General features: G+C 43.9%; 1 protein-coding gene across 2 annotated transcripts in view; it reads left to right on the top strand.

Moving 5' to 3' along the window:
• NCK2 (NCK adaptor protein 2) overlaps nt 1-23,453 on the top strand; it is a 155,976-nt gene that overhangs the window by 53,738 nt on the left and 78,785 nt on the right. For both annotated transcript variants that reach the window (XM_029058096.2, XM_029058097.2), the window contains exon 2: nt 22,930-23,133. The gene's annotated coding sequence lies outside the window, so the exon portion shown is untranslated. The remainder of the gene's footprint in view (nt 1-22,929; nt 23,134-23,453) is intronic.

The following is a 23,453-nucleotide window of genomic DNA, read 5'->3' as shown; positions in this document are numbered from 1 at the left end:
ACTGGGCAGGGATTGTGTCTATCTGTTGCCGAATTGTACATTCCAAGAACTTAGTACAGTGCTCTGTCCCTAGTAAGTGCTCAGTAAATACTATTGAATGAATGAATGAATGCTACCTCATCACTAGACATTTTCCAGGATCTCCATGTTTTCCGCAACCCTGACCTTGCGATGGATGTGGCCCCAAAGGCCATCTCCAACTCCACTGAGGTACGGGGGACTCTCAACATATCTACAGTGGAATATCTCATCTTCCCTCCCAAAATTGATCCTTTCCCCACCTTTCCCATCACTGCTGCAATCACTGCCATCCTCCCTGACTCACAACCCCACAACCTTTGCAATATCCTTGACACAGGTCTTTCCTTTAACCACATAGTTGTCATTCGCCCTTCCTCTTCAGCCAAACTACCATCGAGCTGGTCAAGTACTTGCCATATCTCATCTCGACTACCACTTTTTTCGGGTTCTCTCCTTTCCAGTCCATTTATTACTCTGCTTCTAGGATCGTTTTTCTTAAAAAAATAATAATAAATTGATGCACATCTCCCCACTTCTCAAAAAGCCATAATCTTTGCTCATTCATATCCACATCAAGCAGAAACCCCTCACCACTGGCTTTAATCAGTCAATCATATTTGAGTGCTATGTGCAGATCACTGTACTAGTGCTTGGGAAAGTAATTAGCAGACATGTTCCCTGCCCATAAAAAACTTAAAAATCTACAGGAGGAGAGAGACATGGCCTCGTGGCAAGAGCAGGGGCTTGGAAGTCAGAAGTCATGGGTTCTAATCCCAGCTCCGCCACTTGTCTGCTGTGTGACCTTGGGCAAGTCACTTAATTTCTCTGCACCTCACTTATCTCATCTGTAAAATGGGGTTTGAGACTGTGAGTCCATGTGGGACAGGGACTGTGTCCAAACTGATTACTTTTTATCTACCCCAACACTTAGAACAGTGCTTGGCACATAGTAAGTGCTCAACAAAATGATCAATTATTTAATAATAATAATTATTATTATTTTTATAAGGCACTCATTCAGCTTTCTCCCTCCAATCTATTCTGACTTGTCTTGGTCCATGTGGGATGAAGCTGGGACTCATGAGCTCCTTCAAGATCCTAGGGGCCACAGAAAGTCAGAGGGAGACAGACGGAGACACAAGCCAGTAAATTTCATAACCAAGAGTCTATTTAATGGAGAAGCAGCGTGCCCTAATGGTTAGAGCACGGGCCTGGGAGTCAGAAGGAACTGGGTTCCAGTACAGGCTCTGCCACTTATCTGTTATGTGATCTTGGGCAAGTCACTTAACTTCTCTGTACCTCAGTTAACTCATCTGTAAAATGGGGATTAAGACTGTGAGCCCCAGGTGGGACAAGAGTTCAAGCTGATTACCTTGTACATATCCTAGTGTTTAATACAATTACTGGCACATAATAAGGCCTTAAATACCATAAAAAAAACCCCACAGGTGTTCTGAGGATTTACTTCCCTAGTGCTAGCTAGCTAGCCATTAGTCACTGCTGTGAACAGGCAAACTCATTGTGGGCAGGGAATGTGTATAATATAGTGTTGTGTTGTACTCTCCCAAGCACTTAGTACAGGGCACACAATAAGCGTTCAGTAAATAAATACTACTGATTGATTGATTGAACCCTGGTGACCCCTCTCGAGCCCCAATCGGAATCACAGTGGGGGTGTCCCCATCACACCGGTCAGATCTGTGGGTCCAGGAGAGATGGCACATGAGTGCCTATGTCTCCAACAGGCTGCCCCTCTTATCCCACCACCTGCTCATTGCAGGCAGGGAATGTGTCGGTTATGTTGTTGTGTTGTACTCTCCCAAGTGCGTAGTACAGTGCCCTGTACGTAGTAAGTGCCCAATAAACATGATTGATTGCAGAAGTGGTCCATGTCACCATGTGGATAAGTGTGAGTGTCACCCAAAATCAGTTGGTAGCTCCCAATTGGGTTCCACACACATCCTGGGAAGCAGCTTCTGACTGGGACATGTTCCCTCCAAGTGCACCTTGGATGGCTGTTTGGGAGGGGATCATCGGTCCTGGGGCCATGAGAGAGAAACCCCCATGTGCTGTCTCACACCTGGGACTCTTCATATGCGATGGCGGGATTGCCCAACTCAAGGACCTCCTTCAGTTAAGTCTGGCTTTCGTGTTTGGTCTTGTTACTTGAGTGTATTTCGGTAGGCAGATATATCACTTTTCTCCTATTATAACCCAGTCTGCACCTTGCTCCCTAACACCAACCTACTTAATCAGTGGAATTTACTAAGTTCTTATCATGTGCAGAGCACTTTGTCAAGCTCTCAAAGTACAGTGTAATAGGATTGATAAATGCGATCTCTGCCCACAAGGAGCTTACAATCTATAGGTGGCACAAGTATTAAATTACAGATAAAGCATATGGATATTTACAGAAGTACTGAGAGGTCGAGGTGAGCATCAGAACACTTGGGAGAGTACAATATTAACAGAGTTGGTAGACCCGATTCCTGTCCACAAGGACCTTTCTGTCTACAGTACAGGAATATTCTAAAAGTTGAAGGCAGAGCTTTTTCTGTTGTTTTTTCTTCCTGATGAGATGGAGCAGAACAAAGTCCCAATTGTATGGGAGAAGCATATCTCTCTGTCTCTCTCTGTCTCTCTCACTCTCTCTGTCTCTCTCTCTCTGTCTCTCTCTCACACACACACACACACACACGCACACACTCTTATATTTGTTAAGCACTTATGTGCCAAGCACTGAGGAAAATACATGTTATTCAGGCCGTACACAGTCCCTGCCCTTCATGGGGCTCACAGTCAGGTAGGAGGGAGAACAGGTATTGAATCGCATTTTGCACTTAATGAAACTGAGGGATGGAGAATTTAAGTGACTTGCCCAAGGTCCCTCAGGAGACAAGTGGCAGGACCAGGATTAAAACCTAGGTCCTCTGGACCCCAAGCCCATGTTCTTTCTACTATGCCACACAACCTCCCTTCTCCTGGGCAATCAACCGAGATCTGGTGGAGAAAGGCCAGTAGATGCTCATACTTTCTCTGTGGAGTAGAGTGGTGGCTGAGGTTTTTATTTATGGCTTTTAAGGAGAGCAGTGTGGCTTAGTGTAAACAGCATGAGCCTGGGAGTCAGAGGACCTGGGTTCTAATCCTGGCTTGGATAATTACTGTGTGACTTAACTTTTCTGTGCCTCAGTTATGTTTTCCCACTCCCTTCTATGTCACCCAGCCCCACAGTAATGATGTAAATATCTGTAATTTATTTATATTAATTTCTGTCTCCCACCTTAGACTGTAAGCTCCTTGTGGGTAGGGGATGTTTGTGTTATATTGTTGTTATACTCTGCCAACCACTTAGTACAGTGCCCTGCACTAAGTAAGTATTCAATAAATATGATTGATCATCTGTAAAATGGAGATTAAATCCTTCTCTAGACTAAGATCCCCATGTGGGACAGGGACAGTGTCCAACTTAATAAACCTATATCTACCTCAGTCTTTAGAACAGTCTTGACACATAGTAAATGCTTAAACCCCATTTTACAAAAAAACCCCAAAAAACAAACAGGAAGGACATGGTTTGGTGAAGTAGGATGAAGACAATGAGAAGTTGTTTGGAAGTAGGAGAATTGAATGTGTGGAGCGCTGATGAGGCTTACTTGTGCAAGCTTCTAGATTGTAGACTGTAAGCTTGCTGAGGGCAGGAAATGTCTCTACCAGCTCTGTTATATCGTACTCTCCCAAGCACTTTCCAGTGCTCTGCACACAGTAAGCTCTCAATAAATACGATCGATTGGGCGAAGGGAGAGGAAGACAAGTAGTTTTGAAAGAGCCAGTAGTGGAAAACCTTTGAAGTTGATATATTTCTAATTGTCATTGGAGAGATCTTATAAGGCATGTATTAGGATAATAGCTCTGCGATAGGAGAGGAACACCCACATCTTGAAATATTTGGTAGGGTATATTTAAAAATGGGGCTAATCCAAATGAAGGCAAATTACTGAACCAACAGTGTGGTATTATATTCATTGAATAGTATTTGAGCACTTACTATGTGCAGAGCACTGTACTAAGCGCTTGGAATGAACAAGTCGGCAACAGATAGAGACAGTCCCTGCCGTTTGACGGGCTTACAGTCTAATCGGGGGAGACGGACAGACAAGAACAATGGCAATAAATAGAGTCAAGGGGAAGAACATCTCGTAAAAACAATGGCAACTAAATAGAATCAAGGCAATGTACAATTCATTAACAAAATAAATAGGGTAATGGAAATATATACAGTTGAGCGGACGAGTACAGTGCTGAGGGGATGGGAAGGGAGAGGGGGAGGAGCAGAGGGAAAGGGGGAAAAGAGGGTTTAGCTGCGGAGAGGTGAAGGGGGGTGGTAGAGGGAGTAGAGGGAGAAGGGGAGCTCAGTCTGGGAAGGCCTCTTGGAGGAGGCGAGTTTTAAGTAGGGTTTTGAAGAGGGGAAGAGAATCAGTTTGGCGGAGGTGAGGAGGGAGGGCGTTCCGGGACCGCGGGAGGACGTGGCCCGGGGGTCGACGGCGGGACAGGCGAGACCAAGGGACGGTGAGGAGGTGGGCGGCAGAGGAGCGGAGCGTGCGGGGTGGGCGGTAGAAAGAGAGAAGGGAGGAGAGGTAGGAAGGGGCAAGGTGATGGAGAGCCTCGAAGCCTAGAGTGAGGAGTTTTTGTTTGGAGCGGACGTTGATAGGCAACCACTGGAGGTGTTTAAGAAGGGGAGTGACATGCCCAGATCGTTTCTGCAGGAAGATGAGCCGGGCAGCGGAGTGAAGAGTAGACCGGAGCGGGGCGAGAGAGGAGGAAGGGAGGTCAGAGAGAAGGCTGACACAGTAGTCTAGCCGGGATATAACGAGAGCCCGTAGCAGTAAGGTAGCCGTCTGGGTGGAGAGGAAAGGATGGATCTTGGCAATATTGTAAAGGTGAAACCGACAGGTCTCGGTAACGGATAGGATGTGTGGGGTGAACGAGAGAGACGAGTCAAGGAGGACACCGAGATTGCGGGCCCGAGAGACGGGAAGGATGGTCGTGCCATCCACGGTGATAGGGAAGTCTGGGAGAGGACCGGATTTGGGAGGGAAGATGAGGAGCTCAGTCTTGCTCATGTTGAGTTTTAGGTGGCGGGCCGACATCCAGGTGGAGACGTCCTGGAGGCAGGAGATGCGAGCCTGGAGGGAGGGGGGAGGACAGGGGCGGGTTTCCCTAATGGACCAACCACAGTATCGATCAAATTTTTTCTTGATTTTCTCTGGATGTGATATCTTTTATATCTTGGGTGAGACCTGCATATATAGGCAGCAGATAAAACTTCTTTTGATTCTTTGTCATGCAGTTTAAGGGATGCACTTACATGGTGTATTTAGTTTTAACCCAGGAATTTGACATTAATAGAAGTCAAATTGACAAAAAGTATACAAGATTTGAAGGTGCTTTATCAAATCAGATACTTTCTGTGGAAATTTGAAATTTTTAGTATCCACATTTGGACTGTCTCCTGATACATGAAATTGCTTTCTAGCAAAGCACTTCATGCTTTTGTAATAAAGTATAAGTGAATGGGCTGATATACTTCTTTGAAATTTACACCCAGTAAGGATTATTTGAGAAGACAAGTCGGACAGGGTAATTAGTTTTGAATTTTTGCCAGATGCCTACTGAAATACATTTTCCCCTCTGATTACTCAGATAAAAGGAATACAGATTTCAGTGTCCATGTTCTGGTTTCAGTTTTGGATTTGTTCATTCAGCTAACATGCCATTTAAGATTTTTCCATTCTAAACCCAGCAGGAGTCTCCTTTGGAATATTCAGACTGAGATGGCATAATTGAATTTGTGCCCAGCATTATATTTGAATGACTTCAGGAATGCAACTGATATGATTGCTTCCATAGTCAGTCTTCTGTGTGTTTTAGAGGGTTTCTGGAAGTGGAAATTGATCTCTGTTCATTTTTTGCCATGAGTCTAGTGCAGGAGTCTGAAACCTTTTTGTACTGAACCACCAAGAAAATTAAAGCGTTGAGCAGTTGGTTTGCAGAGAGCCAATCGTACAAATGAAACACGCTGTAAATTAAATTGAAATATAGCATACTACATTGCAGGTGTTTAATGAAATAATGTCAGAGAAAGGGATATAGAGACATAGTGTGTCATCATGGACAGAGCCAAGGTTTGGGGTCTGAGAACCTGGGTTATCATCCCAGCTCAACCTCTTATCTACCCCTCTCAGGGTCTCACCTATAGAGTTTCCACTACGCTACCAATCTTGACTATGGGAGAGAGAGTCAAGCAGAGGCCTCCCCATTCCATTCCTAGCTTGGCCAGTGGCTAGCAAGTGGAAGGCAATCTGCTACAAGTCAAAACTCCCCTTTGCTGGGCAGCAGTGGCATGGGAGAGAGTCAAGGGTGGAGACTTGAGTTTACTGCACAGAAGGAAGCAATGATAAACCGCTTCTGTATTTTTACCAAGAAAACTCTATGGAGACACTACCAGAAAGATTGTAATAATAATAATAATAATAATGTTGGTATTTGTTAAGCGCTTACTATGTGCCGAGCACTGTTCTAAGCACTGGGGTAGACATAGGGGAATCAGGTTGTCCCACGTGGGGCTCACAGTCTTGATCCCCATTTTACAGATGAGGGAACTGAGGCACAGAGAAGTTAAGTGACTTGCCCACAGTCACACAGCCGACAAGTGGCAGAGCTGGGATTCGAACTCATGAGCCCTGACTCCAAAGCCCATGCTTTTTCCACTGAGCCACGCTGCTTCTCTAAAATGTTGGCATTTGTTAAGCGCTTACTATGTGCAGAGCACTGTTCTAAGCGCTGGGGTAGACACAGGGGAATCAGGTTGTCCCACGTGGGGCTCACAGTCTTAATCCCCATTTTACAGATGAGGTAACTGAGGCACAGAGAAGTTAAGTGACTTGCCCACAGTCACACAGCTGACAAGTGGCAGAGCTGGGATTCGAACTCATGAGCCCTGACTCCAAAGCCCGTGCTCTTTCCACTGTGCCACGCTGCTGCTTCCCTTGTAGAGGGAGGGGGGGCATTCACGGAGAGATGTGTCCACGGTGTCGCTATGGGTCAGAGACGACTCGACCACTTGTCCGGTGAGGGATTTTGATCAAATCATCTAACTTCTCTGGGCCTCAGTTACATCATCTGCAAAATGGGGATTCAGCATCAATTCTGTTTTCCCTCCTACTTATCTTGTGAATCCCCCCCATGGGACGGGGACTGCATCCAACTGGATTAACTTTAATGTACCCCAGCAATTAGAACAATGCTTGCCACATAGTCGTTCACAGACATTATTATTATCATTGTCATCATCCTCAGAGAAAGGGAGGGGAGGAGAGAGAGAGAAAGACTAGCTACTCGTCTCCTTTCCTCTCAAGGGGCAGGATAGGGATGTCCGTTGTTGCAAAGTCCCATGTTCAGACATTAATTATACTTGTTAAAAAGTGTTCTGTATTAATCTTGATTCACGCTGTAGAGGTCATATCTTTGTCAGCTCTCAGCTGAAGGGGTAGAGGATGGAGGATTAATTAATTAAGGAACTTGTTAAGTGCTTACTATGTGCCAAGCACTGTTCTAAATTCTGGGGTAGATACACGGTAATTAAGTTGGACACAGTCCCTGTCCCACATGGGGCTCACACTGCTACAACAACATTCTGGATGCGTCTCCCTGCTCCTCAAAAACCTCCAGTCATTGCCCATCCACTTCCGTATCAAACAAAAAACTCCTCTCCATTGGCTTTAAAGTACTCCTTCACCTTGTCCCCTCCTACCTCAATTTGCTTCTCTCCTTCTACAACCCAGCCCGCACACTTCACTCCTCTAGTGGTAACCTGTACCTCTGTCTCGCCTGTGTCACTGCCGACCCCTGGCCCATGTCCTGCCAGTGGCCTGGAATACCTTCCTTCCTCTAATCTGACAGACAACTACTCTTCCCTTCCTTCAAAGCCTTATTGAAGGCACATCTCTTCCAATAGGCTTTCCCAAACTAAGCCCCACGTTTCCTCATCTTCCACTCCCTTCTGCATCACCCTGACTTGCTCCCTTTGCTCTTCTCCCCTCCCAGCCCCACAGCACTTATATACATATCTGTCTTTTATTTATCCCTTTACTCTCCCCCCCTCAGCCCCGAAGTACATATCCGTAATTTTATTTATTTGCATTGATGTTTGTCTCCCTCGCTCTAGACTGTGAGTTCATTGTGGGCAGGGAATGTCACTGTTTATTATTGTATCGTACTTTCCCAAGGCTTAGTACAGTGCTCTGCACACAGTAAGTGCTAAATAAATGATTGAATAAATCATCCCCATTTTACAGATGAGGTGACTGAGGCACAGAGAAGTTAAGTGACTTGCCCAAGGTCACACGGCAGACACATGGAGGAGCCAGGATTAGAACCCAGGCCCTTCTGACTCTCAGGCCCTTGCTCTATCCACTTAGACATACCGCTTGGTGGATATAGAGGGACACAGCAGGTGTAAAACACATTAAAGTAGGTCTGATTGTAAATGGTTGGGGAGGGGGAGAGCGACTGCTTGCAATTGAATGCCTCCTTCAATCAATTAGTGGTATTCATAAAGTAGGTCTGATTGTAAATGGTTGGGGAGAGGGAGAGTGACTGCTTGCAATTGAATGCCTCCTTCAATCAATTAGTGGTATTCACTGAGTGTTTATTGTGTACAGAACATGCTTCCTAAGCAGCATGGGGATGGGGAGTGGTACCTATTCTATTTCCTCACTTTGCTTCTCTTATGCCAACCTATTCCCTATTCCTCGATCTCATCTGTGTTGTTGCCATCCCCTCATCCACGACCTGCTTCTGGCTTGGAACTCCCTCCCCTTTCATATCCAATAGGTGATAATTCTCCCCACTGTCAAAGCCTTATTAAAAGCACATTTCCAAGAGGCCTTCCCTGTCTAAGCCCTCATTTCCTCTTCTCTCCCTCCCTTCTGCCGCACCCTGCACTTGGATTTGCATCTTTCATTCACCCCTTCCTCTGCCCCACAGCTTATGTACATATTCTTAAGTTATTTATATTAAAGTCTGTCTTCCCATCTTTCGGCTTTAAGGTATTTAAGTGCTTACTATGAGTCACTGTTTTAAGCCCTGGGGTAGATACAAGTTAATTAAAATGGACATAATCTCTGTCCCACATGAGGCTCACAATCTAAGGATAGAAGAGAACTGAAGCAAAGAAAAGTTAAATGACTTGTCCAAGGTCACTCAGCAAGCAGGTGGCAGAGCCAGGACTAGAACCCAGGCCCATGTTCTTCTCACTAGACCATGCTGCTTCTCTAGACTGTAAGTTTGCCGTGGGCAGGTAATGTGTCAGTCAACTCTTTTGTACTCTCCCAAGTGCTTAGTACAGTGCACTACACACAGTAAACACTTGATAAATTCAAGCAACAAATAATAAAAACTGTGGAATTTATTCAACATTAATTGGGTCAAACACCGAGGTAGATATAAGATAATCAGGTTTGACATCATCTCTGTCCCACATGGGGCTCACGGTGTAAATAGGAGAGAGAGCTGGTATTTAATGCCGATTATACACATGAGGAAACAGAGGAACAAAAAGTCAAGTGACTTGTCCAGGTCACACAGTGGGCAAGTGGCAGATCTGGGATTAGAACCCAGGTTCTCTGACTCCCGGGCGCATACTTTTTCATTCAGTAGTATTTATTGAGCGCTTACTATGTGCAGAGCACTTGGAATGTACAAATCAGTGACAGAGAGAGGCGCTGCCCTTTGACGGGCTTACAGTCTAATTGGGGGAGATGAACAGACAAGAACAATAGCAATACTGTCCCGAGCCCCCGGTTCTTATCAATCTGAACTGGGGGAGCCTCATTGACCCGTAGTAAAGTCAGACTGCATCTGTGATCACCAAGGTTACTGGGGAATGTTTGTACTTAATTTTACCAGCGTGTAAGGGAGTAAGGGAAACATACACACACTCTCTCTCACTCCACCAAGGATCTAATACCAGCTTGGGTTTAAAGGAGCCCATTCTGCCAATGCTTCTGCTTCCAAGTGCTACTGCTTTCTTCTCCTTCTCTGTGTGCTTCCATTCTGCTTCTCTGCATGCCTCCTCATAATTCAAAATGACCGCCTTTTATCTGTTTTAGGTGTCGCAGCTGGGGTTCTAAGTGGCAGTCATTGATTGGTCCAGGCCCATTATTGGGTGGAACAGGGAGAGAAAGCCATGCCTCCCTCCGTGTTCCGCTCCCACAGGCCAGCAATCACCTGCCCTCAAGTAGAACCCCTCAGTGCCAATGCCAGTCTCTTCCTTCTTGTTATTGGCGGGATCACAAACAGTCACTAATAATAATGTTGGTATTTGTTAAGTGCTTACTGTGTGCAGAGCACTGTTCTAAGCGCTGGGGTAGATACAGGGTAATCAGGTTGTCCCACGTGAGGCTCACAGTCTTAATCCCCATTTTACAGATGAGGTAACTGAGGTGCAGAGAAGTTAAGTGACTTGCCCACAGTCACTCAGCTGACAAGTGGCAGAGCCGGGATTCGAACCCATGACCTCTGACTCCAAAGCCCGTGCTCTTTCCACTGAGCCACATAAGGGAACTTGTTGTGGGCTCATCACTCCCTCACTACTTGCCATGCTCCTCCTGCCCCACTACTTAGTGTGGGCCAAACCCATCTCTTCAGGGTCCACGGAATAGCCGTCTGTATAGGGAGCTGACACTGGGCTGCTCTTGCCCCCAACCTTTCCTACCATGGGGAACGAGCAGTTCCTTTCCTTGTCTCCTGTTGCTGATCAGCCTTGGTCCTGCTACTGCTTCTGTTGGCACCAGAGGATGGGTGAATGGCTTACCTAACGGGCTAACTCTCCACTGGGGGAAGGAATGGGTTGTCCTTGGAGTGTGGGGGTGGGAAATGGGGTGCAAGCAGCTACAGTTCACCCTGCTTTCTGGTTAGGCCAGTGAAAATAATGATTATAGCCCTTGTTAAGCACTAGCTTGGTGTCAACCAAAGTTCTAACACTGGGGTAAATACAAGATAATTAGGTCAGACACAGTCTCCATTCCCACATGGGGCTTTCATTCCTAGTGGCGAGATTACGGGCTTGAGAGCCGAAGGTCATGGGTTCTAATCCCGGCTCCGCCGCTTGTCTTCTGTGCGACCTTGAACAAGTCATTTCACTTCTCTGTGCCTTAGTTACCTTATCTGTAAAATGGGGATTGAGATTGTGAGCCCCACGTGGGACATGGACTGTATCCAACCTGATTTGCTTGTATCTACTCCAGTGCTTATTTTGGTGCCTGGCACATAGTAAGCACTTAACGAATGTTACAAAAAGAAAAAAAGGCCTGGAGGGCAGAAAAAGCATTTTTAAAACACACATCCTCCAGTGGTACCATGCGAGTTTGGACTGCTGGGAGACCACTGAAACAGACAGAGAAGCTTAGCGAGCAGAGATCGGGAGAGGTGTTCCTCTCCTAGACTGTAAACTCATCCTCTAGATGGTAACCTCACCGTCTAGACTGTAAACTCTTTGTGGGCAGAGAACGTCTCTACCAACTCTGTTACGGTGTACTCTCCCAAGCTCCTAGTCCAGTGCTCTCTGCTCAATAAATGCTCAATAAATACCATTGATTGATTGATTGAAAAGGCTTCGTGAAGATCAAGAATAAGGAGGCAGGATTGAAAATGAAAATAATAATAATGTTGGTATTAAGCACTTACTATGTGCAGAGCACTGTTCTAAGCTCTGGGTAGATACAGGGTAATCAGGTTGTCCCACGTGAGGCTCACAGTTAACCCCCATTTTACAGATGAGGTAACTGTGGCACAGAGAAGTTAAGTGACTTGCCCACAGTCACACAGCTGACAAGGGGTGGAGCCGGGATTCGAACCCATAACGTCTGACTCCCAAGCCCGAGCTCTTTCCACTGAGCTGCAGCTGCAATAAAGATCCATCCTAAATTGTAACCAAGGTAGGGGGGTGTCAGTCCCATACTGGCCTTTTCAGTACGGGAAAATAATCAGTGTTATTATTAGTAGTAATAACAATAATGGTGTTTGTTAAGCACTTACTCTGTGCCAGGCACTTGTACTAAGCTCTGGGGTGGATCCAAGCAATTACAGTTGGACACAGTCCCCGTCCCATTTGGGGCTCACAGTCTCAACCCCCATTTTACAGATGTGATCATTGAGGCACAGAGAAGCAAAATGACTTGCCCACTGTCACACAGCAGAAAAATGGTGGAGCCAGGATTAGAACCCATGACCTTCTGACTCCCAGGCCCGTGCTCTGCTGTGTCGTGTTGCTTCCCATTTATTGAGCCCTTCCTATGTGCAAAGTATGGTACTAAATATTTGGTAGAGTAACATATGACAGAAGCATCATCTTTGGAAATGAAGGACAGTTCTGTAAAGGCCATTGGAATTTTTCCCATTATGTTTATTTTTAAAAAACAACATTGAAAGGAAGCTGTTGGTTGTTTAAGATTAACTTTAATCTTAAATCTTTTCAGACCACTTTCTACTTTGTTGGTGACCAAAATTGTCATGTGCACTTGGGTGTTTCAATTCAGAGCATTCTTTACCAAATCTGTAGTTAAAAGCCCTTTGGAAAAATTCTAAGCATTGACACTAGATATAGGGATGTTTTGAGTTTCAGGTGAGCAGCGTTCAATGAATGCTGACCAAACTCCCCGACGGGGAATTCATGCCACAAGAAAGAAGCGGCTCAGCATGTATACCAGTTTTTGCTTTTTCTATTGCTCAGCTCTGTTTCCAGAAGAAAGTCACCTACCCTGCGGTCCCTTAGAAAACCATTCCAGCCTATAATAAATGGCTGAGCACCTAGATTACTGTATGCTTGTTCTTTACTACCATTTCTATAAGAACCTAGAATTTATTTGTCCTTTCCTTTTCATAACTTGACATAAATGATCCCCGGGCGGAGGCAGGTGAACAGGCTATGGTTGGAGAGTGGGATTTCAGTGTTGAGGTAAGCAATGATCAATCAATTAGCGGTATATTGAGCACTTATTGTGTGCAGAACACTCTACTGAGCGCTGAGTACAAAACAGTAGAGTTGGTAGACAAGTTCCCTGCTCACAGTGAGTTTACAGTCTGGAGGGTGTCACTGATTAGTAGTGCCAAGATCCAGGGTGTGTCCAATTTGGTCAGTGGATGAGGTGGGACACAGCAGGAGAATCTCAGGGTTGAGAAGTGGGAGGCAGCAGGCTCTGGAGTTCATCACAGATGTCCACAAAGATATTCAAGCCCCTGAGGATCAATGAAGTGGAGGAAAAGGGGAGAAGAAAGGTGAGTAAAGTGTCAAAAAAGCAAAGAAAATTGGAGATGGGGCCAGAGAAAGAGGCAGCTGAGAGATCAAGGAGGATTAGGATGGAAAAGAGGCCATTAGATTTGGGAAGAAGGAGATCATTGGTGACCCTTGAGAAGGTAGTTTCCATGGAGTGAAAGGGATGGAAGCCAGATTAGAGGGGATCGAGGAGAGGAACTTGAGACCGTGGATATAGACAGTTCGCTCAAGCAGTTTGGAGAGGAATGGTAGGAGGGAGATGGAGCGAAAACTGGAGGGAGCGGTGCTGAAAGGAGCCGGTGGGTCAAGGGAGGGGTTTTTTTAGGATAGGGACTCATAGGTGTGTTTGAAAGCAGTGGGGAAGAAGCCATTGGAAAGCGAACAGTTGAAGGTTAGGGAGGGAATAAAGGAGGGGACCCTCATCTCCCCTCCTCCCTCTTCCTTCTGTCTCATATAAGCTTTTGAATCTGTACCCTTTAAGCACCCGATGTTCACTCTACCCTTTCTCCCAGCACTTCTGTACATATCTAAGACAAGTTGTTTAGCATCCTCATCTGTAAAATGGGGATTCAATATCTGTTCTCTCTCTTAAACTGTGAATCCCATAGGGGACAGGGATTGGGTCTGATCTGATTATCTTTTATCCACCCCAGTGCTTGGTAGAATACTTGGTATGTAGTAAATGCCTAATGAGCATTATAATCATTATTTCATTATTCCAGCCCCCCTCCTTTTCCCTACTTTTGGACCCCAAGTTGTCCTGGCCGAAGTGGCTCTGTATGGGGAAGTTATGTAGAGACATTATGGCACAGGGAGGATTTAAGGAGGAAACACTAAATGATTTGACCACTTTTTTTTTTTGAGACCTGGGAGACGATATTAAGATCCACTTTTTCACCATATTTTTCTCCCACATTTAATCACATAAATGGTGTACGAAGAGCAGAGACTATGTTTAGTATTACCTTTTAGTAATACATTTATGGTATACTAGCACTTCAGGTAGGAAAAAAAAATATTTTAAATAAAGATTTGATATGTTATTCATGAATCTGTCCAAGGAGATTATATACCACCTCTCTGTGCTCAGTACCGGATTCAAGTTATTGCAATTAGATTCCCACATCAATTTTAAAAACTAAAGTAGGCACCAGTTGACAGGTAAATCTAGATAACAGAGGTCTCAAGGCTGTTGCTGTTCAATATATTGGATATAGTCTGTTTAGAAAGACTAATTAGATTTTTGTGGTAATTCCAATTTAGCATCTCTTCACTCTTGACTTTCTAGAAAAGATATCCTTATTTACACAGCAGGATATAAGTAGAATGTAGTTATTCCTCAGGATTTACTGTGAATATGCTTCTGTTTTGAATTAAATTGGTAAAAATGTATAATCTGTAATATAATATTTCCTCTAGCCCCTTTAATTCTGTAAGGGGGTGTGTATAAAGAGCTGGTGGGGTCAAGTTTTATCAGGCAATAAAGTACACTTATTCAGTATATTCTTGCCTGTTCTGGGGTCATCTGAGTTCCAGTGACTCTGGTGTTGATTTGAATATTTGTCTTGTTACTTTCTGTTGGTAGTTTCCCTCAGGAAAATGCTTTTCTGAGTAATCAAGAGAACATACCAAACCTAGCTTGAAGTATCGATCTTTAGCAGAGTTTTAGAGAGTGATATTAGCCTCCAACTAAACCTGCACAGTGTGTTTATCTCATTTAAAAGGAAAATAAATAGGAAGTACTCTGATTCTTAAATTATGAATTTCCATAAGATTCTTTTAGCCAGATTGCTGGTAAAATGGATGGGCAAACTGCAAGTATGTCCCTCGTCTTAGAAACCCCCCCCAGTAAAAATGTGCTTTCATCCCTTGTTCCCCAGATTGCCACTGGTGACTCTTTGGATTAAGCTCCCATAGGTGAAAGAATATGATTTCATTGTGAGTAGTCTGGGTATATAGACTGAGAATTTTTTTTTATACCTTAGCTTTTATAGCCTTACCATCTCATCCCACAGAAGACTGAACTAGTTATAAGTCTATGATTAGTATTGGATTTTTTTTTACCCAGCACCAGCACTCATTTGCTTTATTTCATTAAATCATTTGGCTTCTTCAGTGGAAAAAATACATGTTGTGTTCCTGTCTTACTAGCAATGTATGGGTAAATTTGATCATTATAAAAATTAGTTTAGTTCCTTATCCACTGAAAGAGATAAAGTTTTAAAGAAATAAGCCAGAAGCAAACATTGTCATTTAACACTACTACTACTAAGATTGGTATTTGCTAAGCACTCAATATGTAACAAACATTGTACTAAATGCTGGGGTAGATTCAAGATAATCAAGTCCCTCAAGAGGCTCTCAGTCTGTGTACCAGAGTAGAAAGAGGTCAAGTCTGTGAGTCAGAAGGACTTGGAGTCTAATCCTGACTCTGCCACTTGTTTGCTGTGTGACTTTGGGCAAGCCACTTAAATTCTCTGTTCCTCAGTTACCTCATCTGTCAAATGGGGATTAAGATTGTGAACCCTGTTTGGGACATGGACTGTGTCTAACCCAATGAGCTTTTAACTACCCCACTGCTTTAATACAGTGTCTGGCATATAGTGAGCACTTAACAAATAGCATTAAAAAAAACATAGATGGGAAGAATAGGTATCAAATCCCCATTTTGCAGATAAGGGAACTGATGCACAGAGCAGTTAAATGATTTACCCAAGGTCACCCAGCAGTCAGGCAACTTAATATCATTAAAAAAAAGTAGATGGGAAGAACAGGTATTGAATCCCCATTTTTCAGATGAGGGAACTGATGCACAGAGAAGTTAAGTGATTTGCCCATGGTCACACAGCAGTCACGTTATGGAGTCAGGATTAGAACCCAGGTCCCCTGTCTCCCAGGCCCGTGTTCTTTCCACTGGGCCAGAGGGAGAAGAGGTTTCAACATGAGCAAGACTGAGCTCCTCATCTTCCCTCCCAAACCTGGTCCTCTCCCCGACTTCTCTATCACCGTGGATGGCACGACCATCCTTCCCGTCTCTCAGGCCCGCGATCTCGGTGTCATCCTTGACTCGTCTCTCTCGTTCACCCCACGCATCCTATCCGTTACTAAGACCTGCCGGTTTCACCTCTACAATATCGCCAAGATCCGCCCTTTCCTCTCCACCCAAACGGCTACCTTACTGCTACGGGCTCTCGTTATATCCCGGCTAGACTACTGTGTCAGCCTTCTCTCTGACCTCCCTTCCTCCTCTCTCGCCCCGCTCCGGTCTATTCTTCACTCCGCTGCCCGGCTCATCTTCCTGCAGAAACGATCTGGGCATGTCACTCCCCTTCTTAAACAACTCCAGTGGTTGCCTATCGACCTCCACTCCAAACAAAAACTCCTCACTTTAGGCTTCAAGGCTCTCCATCACCTTGCCCCTTCCTACCTCTCCTCCCTTCTCTCTTTCTACCACCCACCCCGCACACTCCGCTCCTCCGCCGCCCACCTCCTCACCGTCCCTCGGTCTCGCCTATCCCGCCGTCGACCCCTGGGCCACGTCCTCCCGCGGTCCTGGAACGCCCTCCCTCCTCACCTCCGCCAAACTGATTCTCTTCCCCTCTTCAAAACCCTACTTAAAACTCACCTCCTCCAAGAGGCCTTCCCAGACTGAGCTCCCTTCTCCCTCTACTCCCTCTACCACCCCCCCTTCACCTCTCCGCAGCTAAACCCTCTTTTCCCCCTTTCCCTCTGCTCCTCCACCTCTCCCTTCCCCTCCCCACAGCACTGTACTCGTCTGCTCAACTGTATATATTTCCATTACCCTATTTATTTTGTTAATGAATTGTACATCGCCTTGATTCTATTTATTTGCCATTGTTTTTACGAGATGTTCTTCCCCTTGACTCTATTTATTGCCATCGTTCTTGTCTGTCCGTCTCCCCCGATTAGACTGTAAGCCCCTCAAACGGCAGGGACTGTATCTGTTGCCGACTTGTTCATCCCAAGCGCTTAGTACAGTGCTCTGCACATAGTAAGCGCTCAATAAATACTATTGAATGAATTCTGAACCTCCATTTTGCAGATGAGTGAACAGAGGCACAGGGAAGCTGAGTAACTTGCCCAAGGTCACACAGTAGGCAACTGCCGGAACTGGGATTAGAACCCAGGTCCTCTGACTCCAAAGCTTGTGCTGTTTCCATTAAGCTACACTGCGGGACTGCAATCGTTGCTTTCTTTCAAACTTTGGAAACAGCTTTCAACTGGCTGGCAAACATTGGACTAAGACATTTCAGTCATCAGATTTCTGTTGAAATGAAATGGCCATGGTACTGGTTTCATTATAATTGTAGGCTTTAAAAATAATAATTTACTAATTGCAAAATTATTTGTAATTAAGTATAGGACTTTTAACATATCAAAATAGTATATAATTTTCTTATCCTTTCTTAATTGCAGTCCATATGTACCTGAATCTGGTGAGAGAGGCTGTGTGAATTGCTGTCTGGCTAGGAGCTGAGCTGCTTTCCATGTCCTCTTTATCTTTTGAATGTCACCTAGTTATTTGGATTTGCCTTGAAAGTGATCATTCAATCCTGCTCACCTGGAGGGTGAGAGAACCAGAGACTTTTCCTATTTACTATAGAAGCAGGATAACATTTTAATGTTCACGTGTATTTAACTCCTCAGGAGCGGACACAGTACTAACTGCTTGGGAGCATAAAATACAATAGGATTAGTAGGTAATCTTGCTGTAACTAGTTGACTGAAACATTTTTTCTCACGATCCATTGTCAGTAATATGTGGTGGCCTGTCTTGTAAGCTGTACAGAAGATTGTATCTTGTATTTTACTTGTATTATGCTTTCCAAAGACATAGAAAGAACAGCTTTTTCTTAAACACAAGTGTGTTCAAATATACAGTGTTGAGTGATGTGTTGATGACAATTTTCCAAAAAAGTAGCTGGTATGGTTTCTTTACATATTTTAATGGAAACAAAAGATTCTTCCTTGCAGAGTTTGTGATAGGGTTCAGTTTTTAGTTTTCACATAAATTATCTTTTCCCACAGGAAATGATCTGATTAAAATTTCTTCTTTAGTCAGAATTACATGCAGCCTCATCCTATAATTGTTTTTATGATTATTGGAAAAAGAAAAAATTATCTTCCATAAGAGCATGTATAAAACCAATAAACAGGTTATTCCCAAGTTTATGTTTTATTAGATGTACTAAAAAAAATGACATCACCATAGAGTGAATATATTTGAAAAAAAATCAGCTTCCAGCCATATTCAAACACATATTTATTCTATCAGTACATCAGTAATTATTTACTTGATCCCCAAAGTCCACATTATTGTACTAGGTGCTCGAATAAATGTAGACATGGTTCTTGCCCACAAGGAACATGCAATTTAATACCGAGACAAGTTAGAAAAATGTGCAGTCACCATGAATATGGACAGATAATTATAAAAGTTAGGAATGTTTTATAGTGAGGGTTGGATTAGATGTCGTTCTTGTGGGTTGAAGGATGGTTATTGTTAATCAAGGAGAGCTTCCTGGAGGTGGTAATACAAAATAATAATAATTGTGTTGTTTGTTAGGTGCTTACCATATGCCAAGATACAAGATAAATGGGTCTCACCCAGTCTCTGTCCCACATGGGCTCACAGAATAAGTGGGAGGGAGATCAGGTACTAAATCCCTATTTTACAGAAGAGGAACCTGAGGCCCAGAGAAGTTAAGCAAGTCAAAGGACTTAGGTTTTAGTCTCAGCTTTGCCACTTGCCTTTTGTGTGACTTCAAGCAAGTCACTTAAGTCCTTTGACTCTCAGGCCCCTACTCTTTCCTTAAGCCCTGCTGTTTCTCAAGGGAGGCTTGGAACAGCAATTAAAGGCAGGTAGGGATGAGAAAGAAGTGGTTCAGATGTGTTTTGAGTAACCAGAGCATAGGTGTGGATTTGAGTGTGTCTAGCAACTCTGTAGAATTGCACTCTCCCGATCACTTAGCACAGTGCTCTGCACACAATAAGCACTAATTGAATGACACTGATTGATTGAAAAAGCCAAGTGCAAGGACACACAGTTGACTGGGACAAAGTGGCAGGCCTAGCTTTAGTAGGGGAGGCAGGAACAAGGAGATGGTTCCAGAATAAGCCCCCCTTTTCCTCAGCCACCCCCCCCAACATCACTCTGACTCGCTCCGTTTGCTCTACCCCCCTTCCCACCCCACAGCACTTGTGGGGTATATGTACATATTTATAATTCTATTTATTTACATTAATGCCTGTTTACTTGTTCTGATGTTTACATATCTATAATTCTACTTATATTGATACTATTGATGCCTGTTTGTTTGTTTTGATGTCTGTCTCCCTCCTAGACTGTAAGCCCATTGTGGGAGGGGATTGTCTCTCTTTATTGCTGAATTGTATTTTCCAAGTGTTTAATGTAGTGCTCTGCACACAGTAAGCTCTCAGTAATAATAATAATAATGATAATGATGGTATTTGCTAAGCACTTACTATGTATCAAACACTGTTCTAAGCACTGGAGTAGATACAAGGTAATCAGGTTGTCCCATGTGGGGCCCACAGTCTTAATCCCCATTTTACAGATGAGGTAACTGAAGCACAGAGAAGTTAAGGAACTTGCCCAAAGTCACAAAGCAGATAAGGGATTTAGAACCCATGACCTCTGACTCCCAAGCCCTTGCTCTTTCCACTAAGCCACGCTGCTTCTCTATAAATACAATTGAATGAATGATCCAATAAAGACAAGACATGGTCAGAGTTGGCCTTTTTGATTCCTACTGCATCTCTAGGGGTGGAAGTGGAAACATAATGTGTTCCTGGCAGTACTTTCTTTTCCACTCTTTGGTTTCTGTCACTTCTCCTCTTCTTGTTCCTCATCTTGTTGAGGATAAGCAGGATCCTGATTAATTATCTGTTACTTCATGTCCCAATTCCCTCGTTTGCAATGTTTTCCCTCAGCCCGGAAAAGTGACGACATGTTGTTTTATTTGTAACAGCAGCTTGAATGAAATATGTGTAGCGAGGGGCCCTTAAATTGGTGTGAAGGGCTAGTGACACAGAGTCGCTCCAGGAAATTGCTTTACAACCAGAGGCGGAAGTCAGAGACACAGTAAGTCAACCAGCAGTGAGAGAATGAGAAAAATCAGCCAGCAAGTGCTGGGGAAAAAAAATCTTCTTTTGAAGAGAAATTGCAGAATGAACAGTGCAACAACCTAGACCATTTTTCTACTGTTTGCACCTTGGTTTTCTGACCCTTTCATTCATTCAATCATATTTATTGAGTGCTTACTTTGTGCAAAGCACTATACTAAGTGCTTGGCATAATATAATACAACAATTAAGGGACACATTATTTGCCCATAATGAGCTTACAGTCTAGAGAGGGAGACAGACAGTATGACTGACTAAAATAAATAAAATTAATAAAATTAAAGACCCAAATTTTTCTTCTTTGGTGGTGAAAAGGGTTGGGAGGCTCCCACACTGGACAAAGATACTCTAAAGTAACCAGATTTCAGAAAATCGTAAATAGTTCTCTATTTTAAATGGTCATTTTTATGAGCTAAAACTTGCATAATTTTTCTGGAGCACAATAATCCTTGTGATGAGTTCTGAATTTGCACCGAATGAGTTCTCAAAATATCCTCTTGGGTTTGAAATGTAATAAAAGATCTCAATGAACGACAAGCCCCTGATGGACTTTTCTAAAATATTGCACATGTGTAGAAATAGGGCACTTAAAGATGAGAGAACTGCCAATCAAGCGTGGTCAAATTTGAATCCTCTTTGGCTCTGTGGTTACCTTGGAATGTTCCTTAGATTTTGTTCCAGTGGGAGCTGTTTTCGTGGAACAGAGAAATGCATATACTGTACATCAATAATAAATGTCATCTATACTCTTTCACACACACACACAGCAATATTATAGTCTTAGAAAATGTAAATTGGGGGGCTGAATTTTGGGAGCGGCCTCCTCTTATACAGAGGTCTTTGTATACTCCCATTCCAGCCTCCACTTTCCCTGAAGATTTTCTGCTGCCAGTGCAGGAAACTCCATCCTCTTGGGGTAGAAAAGAAAAAGCGGCTCTTTTGTCTCATTTGATCATTTCCTCTCTCTCACTCTCCCATCGTCATTGTGCCCATAACATTCACAGCCCACCCTGGCTGTCATCCGACCAGAAGAGTACATGAGTGAAAGTAGAAAGGCCTAGGGTGGAATCTGCAAGAAAAAACAAGCGACCATTGGAAATTGTGGGAAGCAACTCATGGCTTAGTGGAAAGAGCATGGGACTGGAAGTCAGAGGACCTGGCTTCTAAAGCCGATTCTGCCACATGTCTGCTGTGTGTCCTTGGGCAAGTCGCTTAACTTCTGTGCCTCAGTTGCCCTATCTGTAAAATGACGATTAAATCCCACTCCCTCCTGCTTAGAAGTTAATCAGGATCGACACAGTCCCTGCCCCAGATGGAACCTACAGTCTATCTACCCAAGTACTTAAAACAGTACTTGGCACTTAGCAAGCATATAACAAGTACTTTCATTCATTCAATCGTATTTGACTGCTTTGTCTCTGAAGAGCACTGTACTAAGCGCTTGGGAGAGTACAGTACCACAATAAACAGCTGAATATGCATACCCTGGGCCCGATCGGATGGCCTCTACTCCCCCGGCAGTAACCTTCCCTTTCCTCCCCCTTCTCAGCTCCATTTCAGCAGCAAGGACATAGGAGCGCCAAGGCGGAGAGTACCAAGACAAACCAAAAGAGACTGAGAGTGAGGCTGCCCCATTGTCTGGGGACACCACGCCAACGGCATCCAACAAAAACTCTTCACCACTGGCTTTAAAGCCCTCCACAACCTTGCTCCCTCCTACGTCACCCCGATTCTCTCCTTATACAACCCAGCCTGCACACTTCGCCCCTTTAATGTCAACCTTTTCACTGTAGCTCAGTCTGGCACCGACCCCTAGATCATGTCCTGCCTCTGGCCTGGAATGTGCTCATATCTGACAGACAGTGACTCTCCCCTGCATCAAAGACACATTGAAGGCACATCTCTTCCAAGAAGCCTTCCCAGACTAAGCCCCTCCTTTTCTCTTCTCCCACTCCCTTTTGCGGTGCATCACCCTGACTTGCTCCCTTTGTTCTTCCCCCATCCCAGCCCCACATTACTTCTGTACATATCTGTAATTTATTAATTTATTAATTTATTAATTTACTAATCAGATCTGAAAATGGTAGGGTCATAAAGGGAGGAAGAAAGTAATGTTTCTTCTTGGCTTGCGTTCCATACCTTAGTAGTTCATTTTTTTCCCCCACCTTGGGTATGGTTAAGCAAAGTACCCCTCAGACAGCATCCTGAATATGCATAAATATCATGTTTGTTGATGATAATGAGTTTATTTTTTGACAGTCCCATTTTTATTCAACTAAGTTGTTAGTTTGCTCACTGATTGTGAAAGCTGTTTTTTGATGTTAACAGATCCATGAAGAAGTAATTATAACAACAAGCTGTGACAGTTGAATCAGTTCTGACATATGGGTCTCTCTTTATTTCTTTAGAGATTTCCACATGCTGCTTTTATGCAGTTTAATGTGAATTACCCAGATGAGCCACCTCTACTAAATACTGTGCTGGAAGTAGAAATTGAAGAAAATCTCTATGGCTTGGTGAGAATTTATGACTTTCGAGAATTAACGCCCTCCAAAATTCTTACTGGAGATTTCTACATTTCATCAATCAACTCTCATAACTGTGAGCCAAAGGTGAGTTGTTTGGTTTTTAGCATACAGTGTTGCACTGTGGGGCCAAATGATTATCTGCTCTGTCCCCAAGTACCGTTGGTAGATTTTTACTACCTGGCAAATAGGCATTCTTCATCCAAATGGCTCAACTAATTAAAATATAGTTGTACAATCTTTCTAAATTCACAGGATCTAATTTAAAAATCAATAATTGGTTTCATACTGCCCAATTAGTAGAGAAAATAAAAAAATGGTGGTCACTGCCCTGATCCCTGCAAAGCTTTGTTGATATCTGTGGCCTTTGAGCTCAGTGTTGAGCTCAGTGGAACTCCTTTTATTCT

This window comes from Ornithorhynchus anatinus, chromosome 2, assembly GCF_004115215.2.
Source record: "Ornithorhynchus anatinus isolate Pmale09 chromosome 2, mOrnAna1.pri.v4, whole genome shotgun sequence".
Classification (NCBI taxonomy): domain Eukaryota; kingdom Metazoa; phylum Chordata; class Mammalia; order Monotremata; family Ornithorhynchidae; genus Ornithorhynchus; species Ornithorhynchus anatinus.
Note: the sequence above shows the minus strand (reverse complement) of the source record. Positions and strands in the feature narration are given on the sequence as shown.